At 51.0% G+C, this 23,558-nt stretch overlaps 1 protein-coding gene across 2 annotated transcripts in view; it reads right to left on the reverse strand.

The window, feature by feature from the left end:
- CSNK1G2 (casein kinase 1 gamma 2) overlaps positions 1 to 5,815 on the reverse strand; it is a 70,452-nt gene extending 64,637 nt beyond the window's left edge. Inside the window, exon 1 of one of the 2 annotated variants that reach the window (XM_090027087.1) lies at positions 5,579 to 5,815. The gene's annotated coding sequence lies outside the window, so the exon portion shown is untranslated. The remainder of the gene's footprint in view (positions 1 to 5,578) is intronic. The other variant, XM_090027086.1, reaches the window with a different exon arrangement.
- Positions 5,816 to 23,558: the final 17,743 nt, after the last annotated feature.

The raw sequence follows: 23,558 nt of genomic DNA on the forward strand, positions 1-23,558 counted from the left end.
CTGATTCCATCCAGGTCTGACCATGGCCACAGTGGTCTCTCCAAGGAGATGGCTTCTCTGCAGGCTCCCAGCAGCCACTAAGTTCTCCCTGGTGGTTGGTTCACCCTGCTTTGGTGCTGTATTGACATCACATGCAAATCCAGGCTCCTTTATCCAGCAGGGCTGCAAGACTCTTCCCAGGGATGCTTTATAAAAGTCCACAAGCTCAAGGGAAACATAAATCCATGTTAACAAGTAGGAGTGTTTCCATCGGAGGGATGGAGCTCAAGAAGCAGCAGCTTTATTCACACCTGGAAAAGCCAGCTCCGGACCTCTTATGCCATGAGGAGTCAAACAGCTCCAAAACACTCATTTTTTGGTTGCTGAGTAATGTAATAAATATACACACGCACACACACACATATATACATACACACACACACAGATGAGATATACATCTCAAAGCTGCTTAACCTCCCTGCACTCAACATCCCAAACACTCGGGGAGTCCAACGTGGGCTTCATTTAAAAAAGCTGCTTGTGTCATTCTGCTGGCAGACATCTCTAATGCTGCTTTTGCCCTCCCAGCATTTAGCTCCTCTGGCCTATGCTCAATGACATAACTATAGCAGAGTGACCATGGCAGCCACTCTGGGTGCCAGCTTGGGGGAGATGGAAAAAAACAGCAGCAACCTAAAACTGCCCAGTATGTGGGAGCTGTCTTGGGCACCTGGCTGCTTTGTTCCTCCTTTGCCCATGCTGAACAGAATGTGCCTTCCTGACCATTTTCTGAACGCCAGTTTGCACAGTACTGGAGCAGTCAGCCTCAAATGCAGCTTCCAGAATCCAATGGTTTAGAGGAAGCCGAAAATCTCTGTGATGCATCTCACCAATGCAGTTCACCAGATTAAATTCTGTCCTCATACCTGAAGGCTTTGTGCCTCATGTTGTGCAAGTCCAAGCTCCCACAAATAACTATCTTATTTACCAAACTTAACACAAGTTCTTTCAAAGGCAGAGCATCCAAAAAAATCTCTTCATTTGACTAACACAGGTGATCTGACCTCAAGTGCTCACCCTAAGTATTTCCTAGAAAGGATGGCATTGATGTGCTGCAATAAGATCTCTGGCGTAATCAGGCCATTGGTATTGTCAGCAGATCCTATCACCATACACCGCTTTGTCAAAGGAGGACTATCACTTTCCTTCAAAATTCAAGACTACAAACTCCTTGGTCTTCAGAGGCTCCTACTGGACATGGAACCAACTCCTCACCACGATCTTTCCAGAAGGGAGGAAAATCAATGTCAAGGATATTTAAGTCCCAGCTGCAAACAGATATGCCAGCACTAAGAGTCACTCCTTACCACACACCTCTTAAGAAATCTGTAACCACCTTGTTCTGTGGAGCATTCTGAAAATGCTACGTGGAAAAAGCATCACATGGATGTTCCAGTTTAATTATAGTTGTTTACTGAATAACAAAGGTACTTGCCAGCCTCCTTTGGACAGCTAACTGGTTTGCTGTCGAATTTGCTGCTACTGGAGAGGTAAAGGGAAGCGTGTTGTCTACACCAGCAGTTCCCAATATATGGGATGCACACCACTAGTGGTACGCAGACAACCTGTCAGTGGTGCATGTTAACAGATTTATTATAATTACTTTATATGATAAAAATTTGCTCGTGGTAATTAAGGTTGTATCATTTTAAATTGGTGGTGTGCAATCTGTGAGAGTTTGGGAACTGCTGGTCTATACTGTAAGTATTTGGGCCCAAATGACCCATCTGCAAGGTGTCTGGCTCCCCAGCACTATAGGGTAGGCTGGACCCAACCATGTAAGCAAGCCTAGGACACATAATGACGTACTGCCTCCACTAAAAAAAGACAGTATCGTGTTTTAAGCATGTTTGGGTGCCAGATGTGCCAGTGTGATCCATCACAGTATACGCAGGACAGATAATACCCTGTAACAGCTGAACTAAAAGCACTCTGCAGTAAGCACCATTTTTTTCCTCCAGTGCTAACAGCATGTTAACATGACCAGCAAGAAAAAGCCGGCATTTAGCTGGCAATCTGTTCCATAACTCTGCAACTCAAGCAGGGATTCAGGGGAGTCCTAATGCAAGGGGCAGGGACTTAGGGGAGTCCTTTAACACAAGCAAGAAGCCTAGAAATGTCCATTTGAATTCAAAACATTGTTTATACAAGTGCAGTTGCTCTAATGGGGGTAGAAATAATTTGCAGGCCAGGTTGGATCACTGCAAAGAGTTTCTCCTTCCCTGTTCACACTGCACAGCCATAACGCTCTAGTCCAATAAGCCCCACCATCTGTGGCAGAGGGAAGGGCTAACCGGATGGCTTCTTGTTTTGTCAAGGCCAATTCCCCACTAGCTAGATGAAGCTTTATTACAGCATCCAGATTACAAAGCACCCAGAGATGTATTTTATACATTCATCATAGAATCATAGAAGTCGGGTCGGAAGGGACCTTTGTAGATCTTCAAGTCCGAACCCCTGCCTGAGCAGGAGAAAAACTGGGCTCAAATGATCCCAGCTAGGTAGGCATCAAGCCTCTTCTTAAAGACCCCCAGGGTAGGAGCCTGCACCACTTCCTTTGGAAGCTGGTTCCAGATCCTAGCTGCCCTAACTGTGAAGCAGTTCTTAAGGATGTCTAATCTAAACCTACTCTCCAACAACTTATGGCCATTATTCCTGTTATGCCAGGGGGCACTAGGGGAAACAAGGTCCCAAACTCATCATCATACCTCCTGGTCTGAGTTATCTGATCACTTCAGTCTTTAACACACATTCACCTCAGCAACCCTGTACGGCAGGGCAGTACTGTTATCCCCACTGTATTTAGGAGGCAAAGAGAAGCTACATTCAGCCCCACACAGGAAATCTGTGGGAGACAGGAATATGAATTCAGGTTTCTTGAAGCCCACATTGAAGTCCTAACCACTGCATGCCCTTCCTGTGAGTGCCCTTCAGAGCTGCACACCATCCTGTCTCAAGCCTACACACATTTTGTTTCAGCTGCATCAAGCAAACGTACCAAGCACAGGCCAGGAGACATAAGGAAGAAGGTCTACAGACCAGGATACTGGCCTTGGACTTTGCATGCGATTCCCTGCTCTAAAAGAGACTTCTTAACAACCTAAGAAATGACTTCAATTAGATAACTGAGGCATTGCACAGCCTTATGCATGAAATAGGGATAAGTGCTTCTCTAACTCATAGGATTCTTGCAAATCTACTAATGATGTATGATATTCAGATACTGCAAAAACCAGGGAAGTACCTAGCTAGCCTAGCCAAGGCTGAAAACAACTAGACGCTGCAACAGCTACCTGGCATTCAGCAATTGCTCCTAGCCATGGAAATTAGCCTGGTGGACAGCACAGAGCACAGGTAGAGAGAAAGCTACTGAACGCGATTAGGCTGACATCCAATAAACATGTTTACTGGCAGCTGTTACAGGACAACATCACCTCTTTTAGTCTGCCTGGAAAAAGAGAGAGGGAGAGAGAAAGAGAGATACCGATTGTCCATAAGCTCAACTCATGCTGTTTTCATTGATCCGCTGAGTCACTCTCATATTAACATTTTTGACAACACTTAGGCTGCATGGAAACTGAGAGGTAGCATGCAAGCAGCAGCAAGGTGATGCAAAATCTCTCAACTATGCTGGAACGACAGACAAGAATTGCTTTGGGAGGAGGCAGCGGAGGGAGGAGTCAGAAACCTGCTGAACTCTGAGTTCACCTTCCTGTTCCCCAGTCTGACAAAGTGAGTGGCAACAACCAAACCTAACCCAAGCCACAATGAAGGGTAACAGCCATAGGCGCCACGCTGCACCTCAAACAAAACTTCTGTACAGTGCACAGTTTCCCCATTCACTCAGCCAGGCAGAAAGCTAGCTATTATTACCTAATCCATTTGAATGCAAGAATAAACAAGGATAAGAAAAATATCACATTGATTTTTTTTTCCCCAAGACCTTGCAACTTCTGCAAACTAATTACAGAGCTATCAAATCTCAAGACACTGTACGCCAGATAGCAGCAGTTACTAGATCATAATGAAACTAAGTGCCCTGACACAAGGGTAGGGCCAAGAAGTCAAGCCTAAGTAGGTTACAATTCCACCAACTTCAGTCGAGCTGCTTCCAGGTGCACATCAGATCTGAATTTGGACTGCTTTGCTGTTGATTTTTTAAGGCCAGGCCCAACCCTGAGAGGTACTGAGCACTCATCAAGCCCTCACAAATCAACACTTCTAACTGAAATGGCAGTGAATACAATCATTGACAAGTCACTTCTGGCATTTAAGCCTACAGAAAGTCCTCACAGGAACAAGAGAAGGCCTTCCCACACTCTCCCAGTGGAGGCCTCCTGCCCTAATTTAGAGTCATTCCCTTTCAGACATGTTGGCAAACACCAAACCTTTCTTGAAGCTGTTATATAAGGGCTGATTTTTAAATCTCTGTCCTGGTGATCAGGGGCAGACCACGTGTATGACATCCTGGCTGGGCACTCTCACTAGCAGACATACTCGTGCACATAACCGGTTTCCAGCTATCCAGCCACTTGTGGTACAAGCAGAAAACCAATAGGCTATTTAAACGCAATAACTTCCAAATATACTCATAGAAATGATTCACTCTTCCACAATCAATACACACCTGCAGCTTGGCCGGGCTCCTAGTTACCTCCACCCGGTGTCTAACTTGTCAGTTGCTGCTTCTAGCCTGGTTTGAAATGATCAAGAACAACAATCCAAACTCCCCAGAACGAGGCAGGTCCCCACTCTGCTCAAGCTGAGAAAACGTTTGCCAGCAAAAGACCCTTTCCCCTCAGACCTGGCAGCCTAACTCCACTGCTTGGTTCCCTACTGGATTTGAGGGCCCGAATGGATTCTCCCCAGATCTTGCTCCACAGGTCAGCGCCGGGAGCCGCAGGCGGGCTGAGCACCGCACCAAGCGCCATCACGATAAAATATTCACAGTCCTTATTTTTAATCCCCTCAGCAGGTCAGGCAACATTTAAAGTTTAGCAGCTCCCTGCCACCTTTATTCTTTCTATGGCTCAAGTCCCATCCGTCCTCACTCAGCAGCTTTGCTTTTAAAGAGAAAATACATATGTACAAGGATAAAGCCCCGTTTGCAACCTCTGCTCCCTGCATCGACCCTCCCCAATCCGCCCGGCAGGGTGGGGGGGAGGTAAAAAGGTACAAAAGACTCGGTCTGTCTGCTTCCCCCGCACCGCAGGCCGACATGGGCGTGCGCCCATGTCGGTGTCTTTCAATGCAAAGCAAAACACGGGCTCGAGGAGAGCCGGGCACCCGCCAGGGGCTCGAAGAAAGAAAATTACATGAGAAAAAGAGAGTCCCCCAGCCAGGTGCCGGGGAAATGCCACCCAGCGCACAGCATCGCGCCCACGTTTCCACCACATCCCGCCGCTGTGGTGGCAGCTCCCTGCCCGGCACAGCCCTGGGGGGCCTGAGGTTGCCTCCAGCCTTGCCCCCCTACAGGACGATGCCCCCCACCCCGCAACAGGGCAGCCCCTTCCCCGCCCCCCGGGAGCCATGGGTTTACCTCCTGCCTCGCCTCAGGGGCGGGGGCCGGGCCCCCTGCCCCCCGCCAGCCTCGCCATGGAGCCTCCCTCCGGCCTCCGCCGCTCTTGTCCCTTTAAGCCTCCGCTCCCCCTCCCCCCGCACACACCACCCAGGCGCTGGGCTCGGAGCGACGCCTCTACTCCAGCCGCGTAAACCTCGGCGGAAGCGGGGCTCGCTCACGCCACCCCGCCGGCGCACAAGCCCTTGGTGAATAGCGAGTCGCCGGCGGCCGCGCTTGGCGCAGGCGCAGACGGAGGGAGGGCGGGGACGGCCCTTCTGGAGCGTAAAGCGCGTAAAGGCGGCTCAGCCGGGAGAGAAGAGCGGGGAGCTTTGCGGCAGTGGGCGGGGTTTTGCGACAGCTACGCGCTTGGCGGCTGCCCGGGGCGCGGGTTCCTCTTAACCCTGCGCGTGCCGGGCTGTGTTGCTAGGGGAGGGCGGATGGTCGTGGCGGTGTCTTCAGGGTTTTAGCTCGGGCACGAGGTGCACTTAGTCGTCAAAGTGTACAAAAAAATCTTAAAAAAAAAAGAAAAGTGTACGAAAACATTTTAAAAAGTCAAAGTGTACAAAAAAAGTCAGTGTACAACTTTTTTTTAACAAAAGGGCAAAGCGTACAAAGAAAGAAAAGTCAAAGTGTACATAAAAAAGTCAGCGTACAAAAAAAGATAAAAGCCAATGTGGACAAAAAAAGGCAAAGTAGAAAAAAGTAAAAGCCAAAGTGTACAAAAAGATAGTAACAGTGTTCAAAACGCAGTAGTTTTTGAGGCAGCAAATTAATGCAGCATGTGCAAAACCCAAGTCAGTGGCAATGCGTAGGGGATGCACGTGGGTGCACATGCCGCCCCTGAGCATGGCAGTGCAGTCCCTGCAAAAAATACCACCAACACTGCCGGTGGTTGCTGCTTGCCCCTATCCCCCCACCCTGCTTTTTGCCGACCCCACTGGCGGTGTCTGTGGATGGCCGCCAACCGCTGGTCAACGTTTGCCCCCCTGACCACCAACACCACCGCGACTACCTGTGGGAGCTCGCCGTGCCCCCTCAGCCTCCAGGGGCACGTGGCGTTCGTGACTCAAGTTGCTCTAACGAAGTCTTAACACCCCTCTTTTGGGCTTGCTTTCAGCACTTTCTTATGACCTGGCCTCGAAACAAAGAAGCATTTCCAGTTCTTACTCACTCACTGGCAATATAAAGTAAACGAGAAGACTTATTTGCATCCTTTTTTTTGGCATATTTTTTCAGTGTACAATGGTTTTTCAGCGCATACGAAACTTTCCTATTTGAAACCTGGCAACGCTGTTCTCCACTTGCAGGGCCAGAGGCAGACAGCGGCAGCACCTGCGGTACACCCCTATGCCCACGCACACCTGCTTGCCACCTCTTCCGTAGGGGGTGCAAATCACCTGTCACCTTGTCCAGGATGCGGGCAGGGGCCAGCGGTGACCCCCTTCCCGCTCCCACGGTTTTCCCTGCCCTATGCGTGGACCCCCGACTGTGCAGGGCTGAACCCTTGGTGTGGGGGCTGGCTCACTCCCAGGCCTCACGGTCATGTTCAGGTGTTGGGAAATAAAGGCCTCTTCTTCCTCTGGGCCCACCCTTCTCATACCACAGGCTGTGTCCAGTCCGGGCGCAGTGTGGCTGGGGGCCCGATTCAGTAGCTGAGAGCTGTACAGCCTGACCCTGATCCATCCACCACGGGTGGGAAGCAGCCTGGTCTGGATCAGGACACAGGGGCGAGGGGTGGAGTGACCCAGCCCTGATCCAGATGTGCAGGGTGTGGTGGGGAGCAGCGCGACCCAACCCGGACACACCAGGGCAGGCCCAGCCCTGATCCCGCTGTGCAGCACTGGCCCAGGCAGGGCTGGATCCAGCTACATGAAGCTTCCACTGCTTCTCTGCTGACAAATTTTTGGACTCGTGGGGATCCCTGTGGGCCAGATGCCGTGACTCTGGGCTGGAATTGACCTGTGGGCAGTGGTTGAGCACCCCTGCTGCAGAGCAAGGGATGGCAACCAATGGCCCAGATCTGGCCTGTCAAGAGATTGCATCTGGTCCATGAAGCTGGAATACCTGGGGCAGTTTGGGGGTCAGGGAAGCACTGGCAAGGGTGCCTGTGTCAGAAGTGGGTTACTTTGGCTGCCACTCCGAAAAGGTCGCTGACCCCTACTGTAGAGCACGCCACAGAGTGACCACTTGACAAGAAAAGCAAGGATCTCTAAAAGTTTTGCCAGCTAATGCCCTTGATCCTGCTTTCCACGGGGCTCTATTCAGGTCCATGGGTATGTGGACCAGAGCATAGGACTGGATTTGACCAAACGCTGCGATCTAGTAGATACTGGGTAGTCAAGTGGGGTTCTGGAGACTTGCATTCTGTGCCTGGCTTTGCCAGTGATTTGCTCTTCAACCCCTTAAAAGTCCCTTCACCTCTGCTGTCCCTCCTGCTCCTTACCTGTCTTGTCTATTCACATTATTTTTTTCAGGAAAGGAACTATCTCTGGCTCTGTGCAATGCCAGGCACAGTACTGCTCTGCCTTTGGATGGGGTCTCCAAGCCTCCCTATGTCATAAATATTTATGAGTAAAGATGTAGCATGCACTAGAAATGGGGAAGAGGAGAAGCAAACAGGCTACAGAAAGAAGAGTGAACACGTAATCTCTTTAAGTAAACATGTGCCTTAGTGATTTAGGTGCTCCAGGTGTGATAGGTATTACATAGTGCCCTGTGATCCTTTTCTAATAGTTACTAAACATTACAAGCTAAAATACACATTGGCAAGCAGTCTTCTTAGAATAATAGGAAAAACAGGGCAGAAAAGTACCTTAAGAGGTCATCTTGTCCAGCCTTCTGCTCAAAGTCCCAGTCTAAACCACCCCAGACAAATGTTTGTCCAGCATGCATTTAAGAACTTCTAAAAACAGGGGTGTCCACCTGGTTTCATGCAAAGGATCAGAAACTGCTACCAATGTTGAATGTCACATTGTGATTGCTAAGGACACATCTGTACTGTCTGCAGTAGACACACCAAAGTTAGCCTTAAAAAAGCTGGCTTGGGTATCAGTAGTAGTCCAGCCACATCAGCGCATATCCAAGACAATGGGAAACAAGAAACACAGTGGAAAAAGCACTGTCATCTGTTTTTCAAACAACTGTCCTTTATTTTGTGGGCTCAGAATTTTATTTCATTTGTCTATAATTTAGCATCTGACACTATCTCACGTATGACAGTTGAACTTATCTGGGGCTCAGTAAGAATGCAGAACAAAAGCCACTGTTTTTTCTGACCATATCTTTTTTCCCCCACCTCTTTAAAAGATTCCTATGCAATGTAATGGGGATTAAAATAATGTTATAGAAATTAATCTGAAATCTAAATCTAAAAATCTGATAGAATTTAGTAGAGACTAGTATGTTTTCTATAGGTTTGCAGAACTGGCCTATTGAATCCTATAGCAGGGATGTCAGTTCCTATTCTATTTTATAGAAGGGTTCAAAAAGCCTGGGAAAAAGTTACCATTTTCTGAGAAATGCTCTAGGATTTCCCAAAAGGAAGGGACCAAAGGAAGTGAGATACAACTTGAAGTTGGATTTCCATAACTGCTCCACCTTAGCTCAACTCTTTTCCATTGAGATCAAGGGGAGTTACCATGTGACTTAAACAAGGAGCATAATTAGGCCAATGCAGGGGAATATTTTGAAAACCCCACTTCGAATAAATCATATTTTACATTGAGGACCTGACCCTGTTTTGATCAAATCAGTGGGAATTTGGATTGGTCAAAGGATGCAAAAGTTGGGGCTTTGGCTTTGGCTTCTGAGCTCTGTTTTTATAGCCAGAGCTGTTGAACAATCACACTGAAATAGCAAACATACCCTCCAGCATTGGGTTGTGATTACTTACCTAGCACTCACAGCACACGGGATACTTTAAAGATGAGGAAGTTGTGGTCCTTGTCCAAAAGACAGAAAGAGATAGACCCAGTTTCCCAATTTATACTTGGATAAAAAACATTTGCTCCCGTGGCTATTCCTATTGAAGTCAGCAGGGCTACTTTCAAGGACAAGGATTTCTCATCTCATAGAGGATTTCAAGACTGGGCCCCTAAATTAGGAACCCAAGCCCAAAATCCTTTAAAGCAGTGATCCTCAACTGGGATACCATGGCACCCTAGGGTGTCTTGAGATCCTATCAAGGCTGTTCCAGGGTGCCATACAATGTTAGCACTGTTAGGTGTGCAAAAATGATTTACAAGATAAACCCTGAATTTTCACAAAGGAATCCAAAGTGTTAAAACCATGCTGACCTGTTGTGGTCTTTCTGAGTTCTTTGCAACAGAAGAATTGCTCTATTATTTTTCTGTAGTTAAAGGAGCAAAAGTGAAGAGCTGGGATTTTCTCAGGGGGGTGTCTTCACTCTCAAAAAGGTTGAGAACCACTGCTTGCAGGTGCATAGGTGGCTAAGTTGGGCTATAGAAAGGCCTAGACGTGAATCAATGGGCAGGTTGCACCCAACAAGATGTATGGAGAAACAAGAAACACTCACATGTGTTAGACATGGACTTTTTTGAGATGGCATTTTCATGATCTTGTCTTGCTTGTTTGAATCAAGCCCCTGTGCTGGCTGGTCGTGTGGCAGCACCTAAAAACTCAGCTGAAACCAAATTAATCCTCGCAGAAATCAAATGAACCTTCAAACGGGAGCCTTGAGTGAGTCTCACCACACCACGACTATGCAGCTGCGGGGGTTAATGCAGCTGTTGTTCACCCCTAGCTGCTGCCATGCATCTCTGGTGAGATGCTGCTCCACTCCTGTATTCCCACCACTTTTTTGAGTCCCACAGGCCAGACAACACAGCTGTGTGGGCTAGATCCAGACCATGGGTTACACCCCTGATGTACAGCTTATTCAATGTACAGCTCAGCAATGAAGCCTTCATCTTGCAGGGGGTCTAGGCATTGCAATGAAGCAAATAGTAATGATTATTGTACTGGAGGAGTCATTCTCAAAGGCACCAGGGAAAAATTCCAGCATGATCAAAGGGAACTGAAAGCCACCTGAGGTGAACAATTCAGGCCTGCGTGTCCAAGCAGGCATAACATTGACCTGCTATGGGGAGAGATACCGTCATCAGCAGATGCTAGCTATTACCGCAGACCATGCTACCAGCTCAGTAGTGGCAGTTTCTTGATCAGATTGAGCAGCCTTCATTCTAGCTGACGTCCGTGTGGGGCTATTACTGGAAGCTTTGTCTGGGGAGTTTAGCTCACGTCTGTGCTCTCTACATCTTCTGTTCATTGTGCAGAGAAATCCAGAAAGTCCATCTCATGCTTAAAGATCATCTCTCCATCTTCCCCCTCCTGACCACACTGCAGCCCTTGCTAGCGTACGCTAAAGCTGCCTTCCTGGGGGTGGCCCCAGCCTTAAGGCAGCTGTTGGTAAATGAAATGAGGATGCAAGGTTATCCTAGCTCTTCCGATTTCCTTGCAGCCCCAGATTGGGATGTGCAGCTGTCCCACACCCTGGAGCAGCTGTGGGGGTTGCCTTTTCCAGCATTGTCTAGATTGTAAATACACAATTTAAGTGCCAGAGGCCAGAGACACATCCGCTATATCCCTTTTAGGGCACTAATAGGTTTAGCTGCTAAGCACTGGCTTAAAAGGCCAGCAGCACTTTATGAATGCTGACCCCTCAGGCTTGCCATCTGAGGGGGTCCCTTCTTTCCCTAGTGTACATGTGCTCAGAAGTAGGTTTACCCTGTGTATGCAGTGCTGCTGCGTACAGTTGAATCGCTGCTGTGTTCTGCTCCAGAAGTGGCTGCACTCTGTGGGAAACACAGTGGTTCTTGTGTACCAGGAACCCCCCTTGTTTTCCATGGAAAGGGTGAATGAGAGGCCATCTCACAAGAAGAAGGATGATCTTGCAGTCAAGGCCTTGGATGACAGTTTTGGATGGTCAGGTTCTGGGGCCTACCAGCAATCTTGGGCAATGGGCAGGTCACTTACTCTCTCTGTCTCAGTTACTCTTCCATAAAATGGGGATAATAATCCCTCCTTCCATTCCCCAGCATACGCTCGTACAGAGCCCAGTACAGAGTGAGCCCTGAGCTACTGTGATGTACCAAGAAACAACAGACCCAGAAACTCTTACATTCAGAAGAGACCACTGTGATCAGCGCACCTCACTATCTCGATTTCAACATTTCCAGGGCTGGAGAATCCACTACCCCCTGGCCAGGTTATTTCAATGGCTACTTGTTTCCTCTCTTAACAAGTTGCACCTTCTTTATAGCTTGAAGTTGCCTGGCTTTGGCTTTTGGCCACTGTGGGTTTTTTTATACCTTTGTCACTAGATGGAAGAACTGTCTGCTGTCACATTTCTGTTGCCCATTTAGGCAAGTTGCCCCCAAACCCTTTTTACAGTGTGCCTCGAAAGTCAGCAGTATTACCAGTATTACCAGTTCCTCTGTTTTGCAGATGGGGAGACTGAAGCACAGACCAATGAAGTGGCTTCAGTTGGGTTACACTGGTCTTGCTGGGAAGGCTACACCATGCTTCCCCCCATGTGGGGCTATGAGCAGGGGCTCTTTGGCTGAGATTTTCAATAATGAAGTAAGGCAGTGTGGTATCCAGCTCCCAGTGAAAGACAGTGGGCAGGCTAGTAGCAACCGGTGCTTTGCTTAAAGTACCAGCTCCTGGACTCATGTGAAAATCTTTGCTTTCATTTAAAAATATGAGGGTCCATCTACCCTCAGGGTGCTGGAGAAATGCCTGGAAGCACTAAGGTCTCCAAAACTAGAAAGGTAATGAAAAAGAGCCTGAGGCAGGGCCGGGCAATTATTTTGGGCGGAGAGCCGCTTACTGAGTTTTTGCAAGCCATCAAGGGCTGCATGACAGGCAGCCAGGGGCAAATTAATATTAATTTTATAATTTTTTTAGGGACCCCGCAGGCCAGATAGAATGTCCTGGTGGGCCGCATCCGGCCTGTGGGCCGCATTTTGCCCACCCCTGGCCCGAGGGTTGTTATTTGTTGGAAGTTCACAACTTGGAAGCCAATCCCCTCATCTTGGGAGGGGGATACCGCCGGAGCTGATTAATAGCTAGGGCTGGGAGTCTTGGTGTATGTTCATGACCCTGGACCAGGAAAACACACGGCATCAGAACCCAGGAGGAAATGCCTTGAGAGCCCCAGGTTGGGCAAAAGACAGCTGATTTCTGGCAGTGAATGTTTTACCCATCACGGCATCACTGACCAAGCATGACAAACAAAGGCACTTACAGCGCAAGTGTGTGCCTCTGTCCCTTGTCTGGCAGGAAGGAACGAAAGGCAAAATGGGCTTCCAGAGCAGCAGGAGCTTCCAGGCTTATTAGAAAACCAAAACTCCTGGGGCCTGTCAGGTCTCAAGGTGCAGAAGCGTGCCAGAGCTAGGGCTTTTGGCTGGGAGAGGAATCCAGCGGACACAGCAAATTTCCTCGCTGCTCTGAGGGGCCCTGTGTTGTTTGCACGCGCACTGATTGTATCCTCCAGTCTCCAGCCATCCGACTGCTCCCTGCAACAACACCAGCCCCAGCACTGCCAAAAGGGGAGCCGGGAAATATTGAAGGACCGCATACGTGGACATCATGAAGTGAAGCCTCATCCTGGATGAGGCTGGGCCAAGTCGGTTCTGACCTGTGACACGGGCCCAAGAGCTTGTGTTTCTAGATCCCATGGAGGGGATCTAGGTCCCATGGAGGTCTTCAGCCTCAAGTGCCTCCTGCTGTGAGATGCACCTGGAGTGATAGGAATATTGCCCATTGCCCTGCACCAGGCATTTCCTGGGGAGTTGGAGGCTGCAGACACAGCTCTGCCTCCACCCTCGACAGATCTTCCTCAATGCCACAAGACACCACAGTCATCCTCCCCGCAGGTCCCCTTGGAGCTGGGCTGCCAGTGCAACTTGGCTAAAAGAGGTGCAGGCTGCAAAGTATCTCATTCCTGGCCATGGACCAGCACCTCTGAAAGGTTGTGGGCACCTGGGGTCGGGTGGGGGGGCAGGTGGTACCATTTCTATTCCTCCCAGCATAGAAAAGTCAGGCTGAGGGTCTTCTCTAGGTGGATCATTTGTAGGACCCCCTCCATGGGTTCTTGGTTTTAATTAGCAATTAAACTGGGGTCCTCTGTTACTGTTATTAGTACTGACAAAGAGGTAGCAGCTAATGACTTCATCACACATCAGGGACCTGTTGTGTTAGGTGCTGAACAGTACTTGCACATACACTCCACAAAGATGGTACCCAGCCAAATGACTTTACCATCCAGGTATATATCAGGAAACAGCGCGCAGACACAGAGCAGGGGGCAAGGAGACACTGGGATCTGAGACCTGGGTTGAATTGCTGGTTCAGCCACAGACAGTCAGTCACACGGTATACCGTCAAAACAGTGCTTACTTCCCCTTTGGAGTGCTGAGAAGACACAGTCCTTCAACAGTGAGATGCTCACACATTATAGCAGGGAAGACAGGACAAGGGCCAGAGCAGGAAAAGCAAGGACACGCCAGAGAACGTAGAGCTGATGGTGGGGGCTGCTGCTGGAGACAGGATGCTGGATCGGACTGCCCTAGGGTCTCATCCAGGCTCGCAGCTCCTATGACCCCTTAGGTCTGGAGCAACAGGAAGAAGCTGTTTGGCTCTCACTGACTCACCTCCTCCGTGGCTTGCACAGAGGAGCCTGGGCCATGTACCCTGGACTGTGGTTTATGCAATACTGTTTTTGTCCTGACAGTCCTGTTCCTGCCACCCCCAGCATTCAAAAGGACGTTAACATGACACGATTCAAAGCAAACAAGAAATCTTTGTTTTCTGGTATTGGAGTCCTTTGGAGTCACATTTTCAAGCTTTCCTTGGCTCCTGGGCAGCTGGAAATACAAACACTGAGCGTCTCATGTGACTCCACGAGGTGGGGCATTACCCCATATCCTGGACGAATCGCTATAAAAACAGAACCAGCAACAAAGATTTGCAGTTGGACTCAAGAGTCTCCTCCATTACCTGCCTTAGCTTGTTGTGTAGAACAACCGTGAGCTGTTAAATGGCTGCTGTGTTCTGCCCCAGAAGTGGCTGCATTTCAGTGCTGGATGAACTGGTTGCCACCCCCACATGCTCTGGAATATGTTCCAGGATCCTGCAGTAGAATGGCTATTGTTATTATGGAAATGAAATACAGCAGCACCCAGAGTTTCCAAACTCCATTGCGCTAGGCGCTGTACATCACACGAGACAGCCTTTGCCACACTGCTTCCAATGAGCAGACAAGACTGACAAAGGACAATCTCTTCCCGCAGGAAAGTGGGGAAGAGACTTGTCCCGAATCATTCAGCAGAGCTGGGAACAGAACCTGCACTCCTTGACTTTCTCCCTCAGGCCCAGTTCGTTACAGCTGCTGCCTCTCCCAGGCCCCGCGGCTACCTGTGTCTGAGCAGCCCACCATGGAGACTGCCATAAAGCAGAGGGAGGACCCCTGCCACAGAGGGCAGGACATTCAGCAGTTGTTTTTAGCTGCCGCAAAGCAGGTTTAGATGTGGGGACCCTCAGGGCCCCTTCTGACTCCCACCAGTCTGGCGTAGAGGCACAGGCAGGCATGACCCCCTGGCATAGCCCCTTGCCTGGACGATGCTCACCCTAGCACTGTCTCAGCTCTCTCCCAGGGGCAGGCAGCAACATGGGCCAATGTGGGGTGCAGAGCCTGGTTTTATTTCTTAAGAGCCAGGGTGTGTGTGTGGCAGGAGGGGATTCCTGGGTGACGACAGCAGGGAGCGGGGAGAAGTGAGGCTGAAGGCTCTGCATGGCTTCGACCACAGAGGAAGGGCCCTAAACCCTGGGAAAGTCAGAGCCTGGAGCCATTTGCTGGTATTATGAAATACATTTTTCCATGAACCCTACCTGACTTTCTGCCCTTGGGGTGGGGAGCTGGACTCGATGATCTTCCAAGGTCCCTTCCGTCCCTAATGTCTGAAGTCTAAAGAAAAGCAGGGATGAGGGCCGGGGAGGGGAATCAGGCTGCCAGGGGCAGGGGCAAAACCCCAGCACCAAGCTGCAGCCTGGCTGGAGTCAGGGAGTCTTGGCAGCACGTCCCCCCCAGCCCTGGCTCTTCTACGCCCCACCTTTGCAGCAGGGAGCTGAGAGCGTCTGCTTCCTCCTCACCTGTGCTGACCCTGGTGTGACAAAGCTGGCAGCCAATCCCAGAGCCGGGAGCCTGTTTTGGGGCTCTAGCTAGCAGCCAGGCAGGGAGGCTGACTGCAAAGTGTGGCTACTGGGAATTTCAGCTTAAAAGAGGCCAGACAGGGACACTTCAGGAGAGCGTTCCCAGGTGGTCCCACTTTGTCCCATCCAACCAAGCGCAGGGCGAGAGGAAAAGCCTGGCTCCCTCCCTCACCTGTACTCCCGGGCTATGATAGGGCTGAGGGGGGAGCAAGTGATACGTGAAAAGCGCCTCTGATCAAAGCATGCCGGGATCTGCAGTGGGTGACTGAGGATGAACAGCCTAGCCTAGAGCTGCGTCTTGCTGGAGCTGAAGGCACTGAGCACCTTGGAGAACTCTGCCTGGCCCCTGGCCGCCCCTCCAGCACTCCCCATTGCTGCTTCTTGTAGGGGCCTGTGCAGGCAGCTCCCTGCAGCACCTGGCCTGGGGGCTGCTATGGAACCGACTGCGAGTGAGCAAAGGGGCAGCATGGTCTAGTGGTGAAAGGGCAGGTCTGGGAATGCAAACACTTGGCTCCATTTCCCTCCCTGCTGCCAAACTCACTACTCTTTCCCTTCACTGTGCCTCAGTTTGCCCTTGGCAGCCACGGTAGCCCTGTAGCTCTAAAGGCAAAGACCACAGTCCACCGACATGCTAAAGGAGGGATGCTCAGAGCGTAGGGTTGCAAGACAGGCCCTTTTGTGTAAGTAGCTGCTGTACAACACCCCTCCTCCTTCCCCCCAGGCATTTCTGTACTGCAATCGGAGGTGTGAATGCAGCAGGAGAGACATACCCAGCTGGCTTTACCTGCATAACTCACATGCCAGGAGCAGCGAGGCTGTGGCAGCACCAGCTTTAGCTGCCAAGGTGCACTCAGAGCTCTGGCTGGGCTGCGGCTTCCCTGCTGTCAGTACGCATGCCAGCTTGTGTTCGTCCTGCATGCTAGTTACCCACTGGATTGTGGTGGTGTTGTACAATCAAGGAGTGGCAGTCCCTGTCATTGGCACTTACAATGGAAACGATGAGCAGGCTGGAAGCTGGACTGGGAGGGGTGGGGCGTGGGGTTTAGGGAAGGGGACAGAGGCTTAGAGAAGGGAAGTGACATGCCTAAGGTCACCCAGCAGGTTGATGTTAGAGGCAAGACCAGAGCTGAGGTCTCCTGCATCCCGAGGCAGTGCCCCATGCGGTAGCTGTTGCTTCCAGTTGCAAAGCAGTTGATAGATAAAGTATAAATGCCGGGACACAGGAACACAGACCTGCGGGCTCCTGGCTGGGAACGTGACACTTCCCTTCCCTGCCCAAAAACCTCTCCCAGCCTATTTTGCAAGTATGACAGCTCCATCCCAATGGGGCTAGTGCTAGTGCAACCCTCCCAGCTATTTCCATTCCTAGAGCCCCTCTATCTCCCTGGCTTCCCGTACAGCTCTCCACTGACACACCATACTTCCTTTGGTGAGGTGCAAGGTGTTACCAGGCTGGGGGCTAAAGTGGTTGTAGTGCAAAGCCTTAGGCCCTGCAGTTGGAGCGATGCACCCAGGGGTTATGGAAGCACCACTTGTGCACAGGCTGTAAATCGTTGGGATTGCTTGCAAAGTGAGGGGCTGGCTCGGCTTCTGCAGGATTAAAGCTGGCTGTGCACTGGGGCTGCTGGAAACACAAGATGCAAGGGGGTGTATGCATGTTTTTTACGCAGAGAGCTCTCTTTGTGTGTGTAACTGGGTGCTGCATGTGTGTGTGGGGTAGTGGGGGTGCCTGGGATCTATGTCTACCTGAGACAGAAAGGGAGGGATGGTGTGCTCTGTGGGTGGATGTGTGGGTGGGTGGGAGTGGGTGTTGTGTGTGGGTGGGTGAACGTTTGCCTGTGACTGGGGGCTGTGTACAGGAGTGAGAGAGGGACTGGGTGGTGAGCGTGTGAGTGTCTGTGTCTGTGACGTGATGTGGGAGGGCTTGATTAGCTCCAGATCAAAACATCGCTGACTCAATGCAGCTTCAGACTATAGAGCAGCTGAGAAATGGCTTCTCCTTCCATCCACTGAGCTGGAGCACACAGATTCATAATCTAAGGCCAGAGGGACCCGCAAGCTCACTTTGTGGGATACCCTGTGTGTTGCAGACCATTTGATTTCACACAGTTGCCCTTCCACTGAGCCCCAGAGCTGGTGCTTATCCAAAGCAGAACTTCAGAGAGGTCCTGGCCCTGCTCTGGGGGATCTCACCAGTGGGGTACAGCATGGGATTTCCTGTTTCATGCAGAAACTGGCTGACTTGACACGTGCTTTGACCACAATCCCCCCACCGCACCCCTGGAAGCAGCCCACTGTGGACCCCTGTCTCTCACCTCTAAGGCAGCCACTGCTGAGACACCAGGGCCTTGGGCCTTGCACTAGGGTCGTTGCATGAGATGCAGCCTCTCCACCGTCCACCTCTTGTTCAGTCCCCAGGAATGTGGGTATGTCAATGCTGAGGAGGCAAAGAGCGGTGCTGGGAATTGATCAGCACTGATCTGCCACTCTGCTTTCTGCTCCCTGCACCCCCTGCCTGATCTGCTGTTCTGCTTTCCACTGTCTGTCCTATCTGCCACTGTGGGTGCTTGTACACGTAACTGGGGGTTTAGTCCTCAGGGTTTTATTCTATGCCCCTAAATTGAAACAGTGGGTTTTTAATTGAAACCCACCATTTCAAACTTTCCGTCATGTTACGGTGAGGGGCCAGATCCTTTTTTTTGTCCGAGCTGGAGCTGAAGCCTGCCCACAGCTGGGGGTGAACTGCTGGTGGGCTGAGTGGCCCCTGAGCTGTGGGGGACCCTAGTCCTTCCCTCCGCGGGGGCCGCCCAGGCGGGAGGCAGCACCTGGCCCAATCCAGATGTCCTTAAGCCCATCTGCTGGAAGCCCGCTGGGCGCTGCTCCCTGGGCAGGCTCAGGGAACAGTTGGATCAGGCTGAGTGCTGCCTCCGAGCTGGAGCAGCACCCAGCCCACTAGCAGCCCACCTGTGCAGCCCTGGGGGGTGCCGCCACCATGGGGAGAAGGACCAGGCCCCCCTGCAGCTCAGGGTCCACTCAGCCCACCGGGAGCTTGCCCCCTGGCTGTGGGAGGGGTGGGCAGGCTCCACCGAAAGAAAAGGAGGATTGGGCCCTTCTCTGCTTCTGTCTTCAGCAGGCACCTACTGAAAGCAGAAGCAGAGAGGGGCCCAATCCTTTGTTTCTATAGAGCGTGCCCACCTCTCCCATGGCCGGGAGGCAAGCTGACAACTGCTACGCACCATTGCAAACTAAACTATATCCGGATGCAATTTAGTTTGCAATGACACAACACCCTCCCCCCCCCAAACTGGTACACATGCAGTGTGTGGCACCACACAAATGAGATTTTTGTCGTGTGTACATCATGACGAGCATCATGTGTACAAGCGCCCTGTGATATCTGTCTCCTTCCTGATCTGCCGCATGCCACACACAGGGGTCCAGCCTCATGCCATAGGTTGGGCACCCCTGGTTTACACTGTCAACTCTTCAGGGCAGGCTGGTGCACAGAGAGTACCTAGCCCAATGGTGCTGGCTCAGTTGCTGCTCCAAGAGCAACGAGATAAGCAGCCCCATGAGTAAGGCCAGTGTAGGGGGAGAGCCCTTCCCTGGCGAGGACTCTGGGCCGAGGGTCCAGTTGCCCCCCGTGCTGCTGGGTGAGGAAAAACCTCCTTCTGTGTCAGGAGACCTCCGAATAGCCCCAGCATCCACCGCAGCCTGATTGCAATGGAAAATCGCTGCTAGGACGTGATGCACGTCAGCGTCCAGCCAAAATGAGCAGCTAATAGCACGGGAGGGGTGTGCTGGCTCCGGGGGGACTCAGCTCTCGGCCAGCTTTCCAATCCACAGTTCAATAACAGACGATATGCAAACAGCCAAAGCCTGCCAGAACATTGCCAAGAGGTGTGTGCAGCTGAGCGAGCAAAACCCAGAGAGATATGTAATCTATAGCTGCTGGCACCCAGAGGGAAGGTGCTAATGGCAAAGCTGTCCATACGCTTTGCAGGCTGACGGATCTATGCATGCTCACTCATTATGTACTGGAGGTTATTGCTGTCAAACCCTGCGCTGCTCTATGAACCGGCTGAGTTGTCTGTCACTAGAAGCCACCATCAGCCTCTTCAGGTTCTTAGAAACAGCTCATGGGGCTGGGTTTCTAGGCGGTGTTTACATTTCCATCATCTGTGCTTTGCCCTGATCTTTATGCTCCCGCGCATAAACCTGCATTAAGGAGAGGTTCCTGTGTTAAAATCTTTTGGGAGGAACAGAGGTCTGTGTGCGAGCATGTGGGTGGCTGTGCGTGGGAGAGAGCGTCAGCCTGTGTGTGGGTGTGAGTGCCAGAGAGCTTCCAATCTTGCTGCGAAAGTCAAACATAAATATTGCAGCAGATTTACTCTGAGGAGTAAACAGACAAGATTTTTTGCCTCTGAAGGACCCTTGCTCTAAAAGAGTCGAAGGATAAAAGCAAAAGGGGAGAGAGGAGGGACCGGGTGTGTGTGCACACGTATGTGCAGGAAACACTAAATGCAAGGCATAGAGAGAGGACTGGAGATCGATACTGCTTTAAGGTGGGGCTTCGTGCTCACTGAAATTGCAACCCCAATGCTGCTTTTGTAGGACTCGGCATTAGCAGCCGCCTGGAGGGAGTGGGGCTGTGTGGGATTGCTATTTTAAAAGAATCAACAAACCCAAGAAAACAGCAAAGCTTTCCCATGCGCAATGGCGTTCACAAATGGCTTCTGAACCCTGCCTCAGCTTCCTACCCCTGGAAGGGACAAAGTGTTGAGATGAACACCAACAGCCCATGTTGCCAGCACTGCTCTCACTCTCCCAGGCAGACAGGATTTTGAAACCCCACCTTCATTTTATGAAGTCATTTTCCAGCTCTCCAGGTTGCAGGCAAAACTTGACCATGTGACCCACCCTCCAGGATCAGACGCAGAAAAGAGCATGAACAGGATCTGAAATGCAGGAGTATTGTGGTCTCAATGTCTCCACGCTGAAGCCACTCTCAGGACTTCTCAGGCCTGATTCAGTTCAGACCCTTTGAGTCTGGCCACGTTTTAACTCAGCTGGGTGGGCAAGATGCAGCCCGGGGGCCAGATGCGGCCCGCCAGGCCATTCTACCCGGCCCACGGTGCCCCTAAAAGATGTAGAAAATTAATATTTATCTGCCCTGTGCTGCCTGCCATGTGGCCCTCGATGGCTTGCCAAAACTCAGTAAGCGGCCATCTGCCCAAAATAATTGCCCGCCCCTGATGTAGGGTGTAACTGCTCTGCTAGCCAGAGCCCTAGGCTGGCATATGGTGGGTTTAGACCCGTGCACGTCCCCTTATTCTTGAGGGCTGGGTGAGGATGGCACATGCTATGGGGGATCAGCTCTGAAAAAAGGGCTGTTTAAGACAGACTGACATGGTCTCAGCCCATCAGCCCCTGGCGGTAAGCCCACGGGATGAGACTGTAGGCATCGCTTACGTGAAACTGGAGGAGTGAGAGCTTTGGTCAGACCCATGCTACTGGAGGAAGGCCCCGGGTGTGAGTCACAGGCTGGCTGGAAGGAAACCTGGAGGCAACTCTTGACTCCAGCTGGGAGAGGTGAGGATTGTGGTGCCCTGAGACTGCAATGTGCTCGACTTAGTCTGCATTGAGATGTGCCCAGGGATGGCTGGCCAGCCACCCTAGAACTGGGCTGCTACCAGGAGACCCCTCAGAAATAACCAGCTAAGATGGAGACAGGTGAGGTGCAAGCAGAGGGTGCCTGCCCCCCTCCTGGCACACAGGCCAGCAAGCTGCCTGCGGGGCTGCATGGACAGGGGAGCACCTCTGCCTCCAAGCTGTAGAGGAGTGTAGTGTATGTGAGGACACTGCTGGCAAGTGTGGTGAGACGTGGCTTAAGTGACAGATGTTATGTGTGGGTATGGGCATGCTGGCCTTGTTGCTGTAACGGATACAACTGGAACACCCTTTTCACTCCCAACACCCTTCACTCTGGGGTACATCTTTGAGGGATGGGCAAACAGATGCTGCTTCCTCAAAAGGGGACGTGCCAGAAACCCAAGGAAGTCCACTAGGGACTCTGCTGTGGACTGCAGGTGAAGGTAGATCACATCCTTTGGTGATGGGTGGCAGACTAAAACCCTGTAGTAGGCAGGCACATTGGCCAGAATAGACCCCAGGTCTTCTAGAGCAGGGATGGCCAGTCCGAAGCACTGGTGCTACAAGTGGTAAAGGCAGCTTCAGTGTGTGTGGAAGGTGCAGGGAACACAGTGGCAGAGAGGACAGGGTGCAGAAAGCAGAGCAACAGATTGGGCAAAGAGCACAGAGCAGGGTACAGGAGGCAGAGGAGCGGATGGGGAAGGGGATCAGAGTGTCACACAGAGTGTGCAAGGTTTATCGTGTGGCACAGCTGCCAAGAAAGTTGGTTCCCATTGTCTGCAAGCCCAAGTGTGGGCTTTACCTGCAAGGCAGTCCTGCCTCAGGATCACACAGCACGTCAGCAGCAGAGCGGGGAACTGGAACACATCACTTCTGCCTGCCAGTCCTCAGGGTTGTCCAACAGGCTGGAGATGTCTGTCTTTTATTGTACAATAAAGACCTTCCGTGTGCGAGCTGCTAGTCTAAAAACAAGCATAAATCAGGGTTAAAGTTCAGTGTTGATTCAGGTGATTGGATTGCCTTCAGTGTACAACTGTGTGCACAAGCCCAGCCTGATGGAGCGAGCACTTCAGGGACATAAACACATGGCTTCTAGGTATGATCCTGCTGAAGACTCGCTGTCGACCCTGCTAGGCTGCTGTGGAAAGCTGCATACAGTGGGAGCTGCTGTCGTTTTGCTCCCTGTAAATAGTTTGCAAGTGGGATTAGTAATTTATTTGTGAGATTCCGACCGGGGGTGGAAGCTGCACAGAAGTCTCGGAGCTGTGGGACTGAGGTCAGTTGTGTAATATATTTAGCAAATGATCATAATGCAAACGGAAAAATAGAGAAGAGGAGATGGAAGAAAATACATTCCCTGGCCAGGAAGTTTATAGGCACTTTAGAGCCAGGGAACGTAATGTTTAGGGTGGGGCTTAGAGGATGCTTCACGCATCGTTTTCCAGCAGATGCAGACACAGTGCTCAGAAGGATGTCCAACAATGGTGACTCAAATGCTGTAGCAAACTCACGGGGTGGGGTGGGGTGAAGAACAAGGGAACACGGGGAAGAAAATGAATCCAGTCCAGCTGTCACTGAGAAGCCATGCTGTCCCCTCCAAACCTGCTGTTTTTTATGCCGCTGATTCACAAAAATGAGGGTAAAAATGACGATTAAGATATGCTTATTCCAAAAGTGAGGAGCCAAAGCAACTAGTGGTACGTCAAATGAGGAGAATAAGAGTCTGCAACAAATGGCTGACTTGTTAAGTGAAGGTCCAGAGAAGCTGTAGAACTCGCGGCTTGCTTGGAAGATAAGAGGCCCTGATTTAAAGTCCATTTTCCTGCCCCTTTTCCCCATGAGATATCTCGTCTCCTCCTTTAGTCTCTGCAGGTGTGGCACCCTGCTGCTGGTCTCCAACAAACAGATTCCAGGCGGAGAGCTCTATAAGATGAGAGTGCTCGGGATCAGGTTCAAAATACCTAGATGGTCTGGAACCACTTCTCGGACTCCTGGCAGGACCGGTTCAGCGCTCCATCCTTCCGAGGGAATAAGCCCAGTGCCAGACAGCATCTGTTGCTTTTGGGTGAACTAT

Source organism: Crocodylus siamensis, chromosome 14, assembly GCF_052110815.1.
Source record: "Crocodylus siamensis isolate JL-2025a chromosome 14, ASM5211081v1, whole genome shotgun sequence".
Taxonomy (NCBI): domain Eukaryota; kingdom Metazoa; phylum Chordata; order Crocodylia; family Crocodylidae; genus Crocodylus; species Crocodylus siamensis.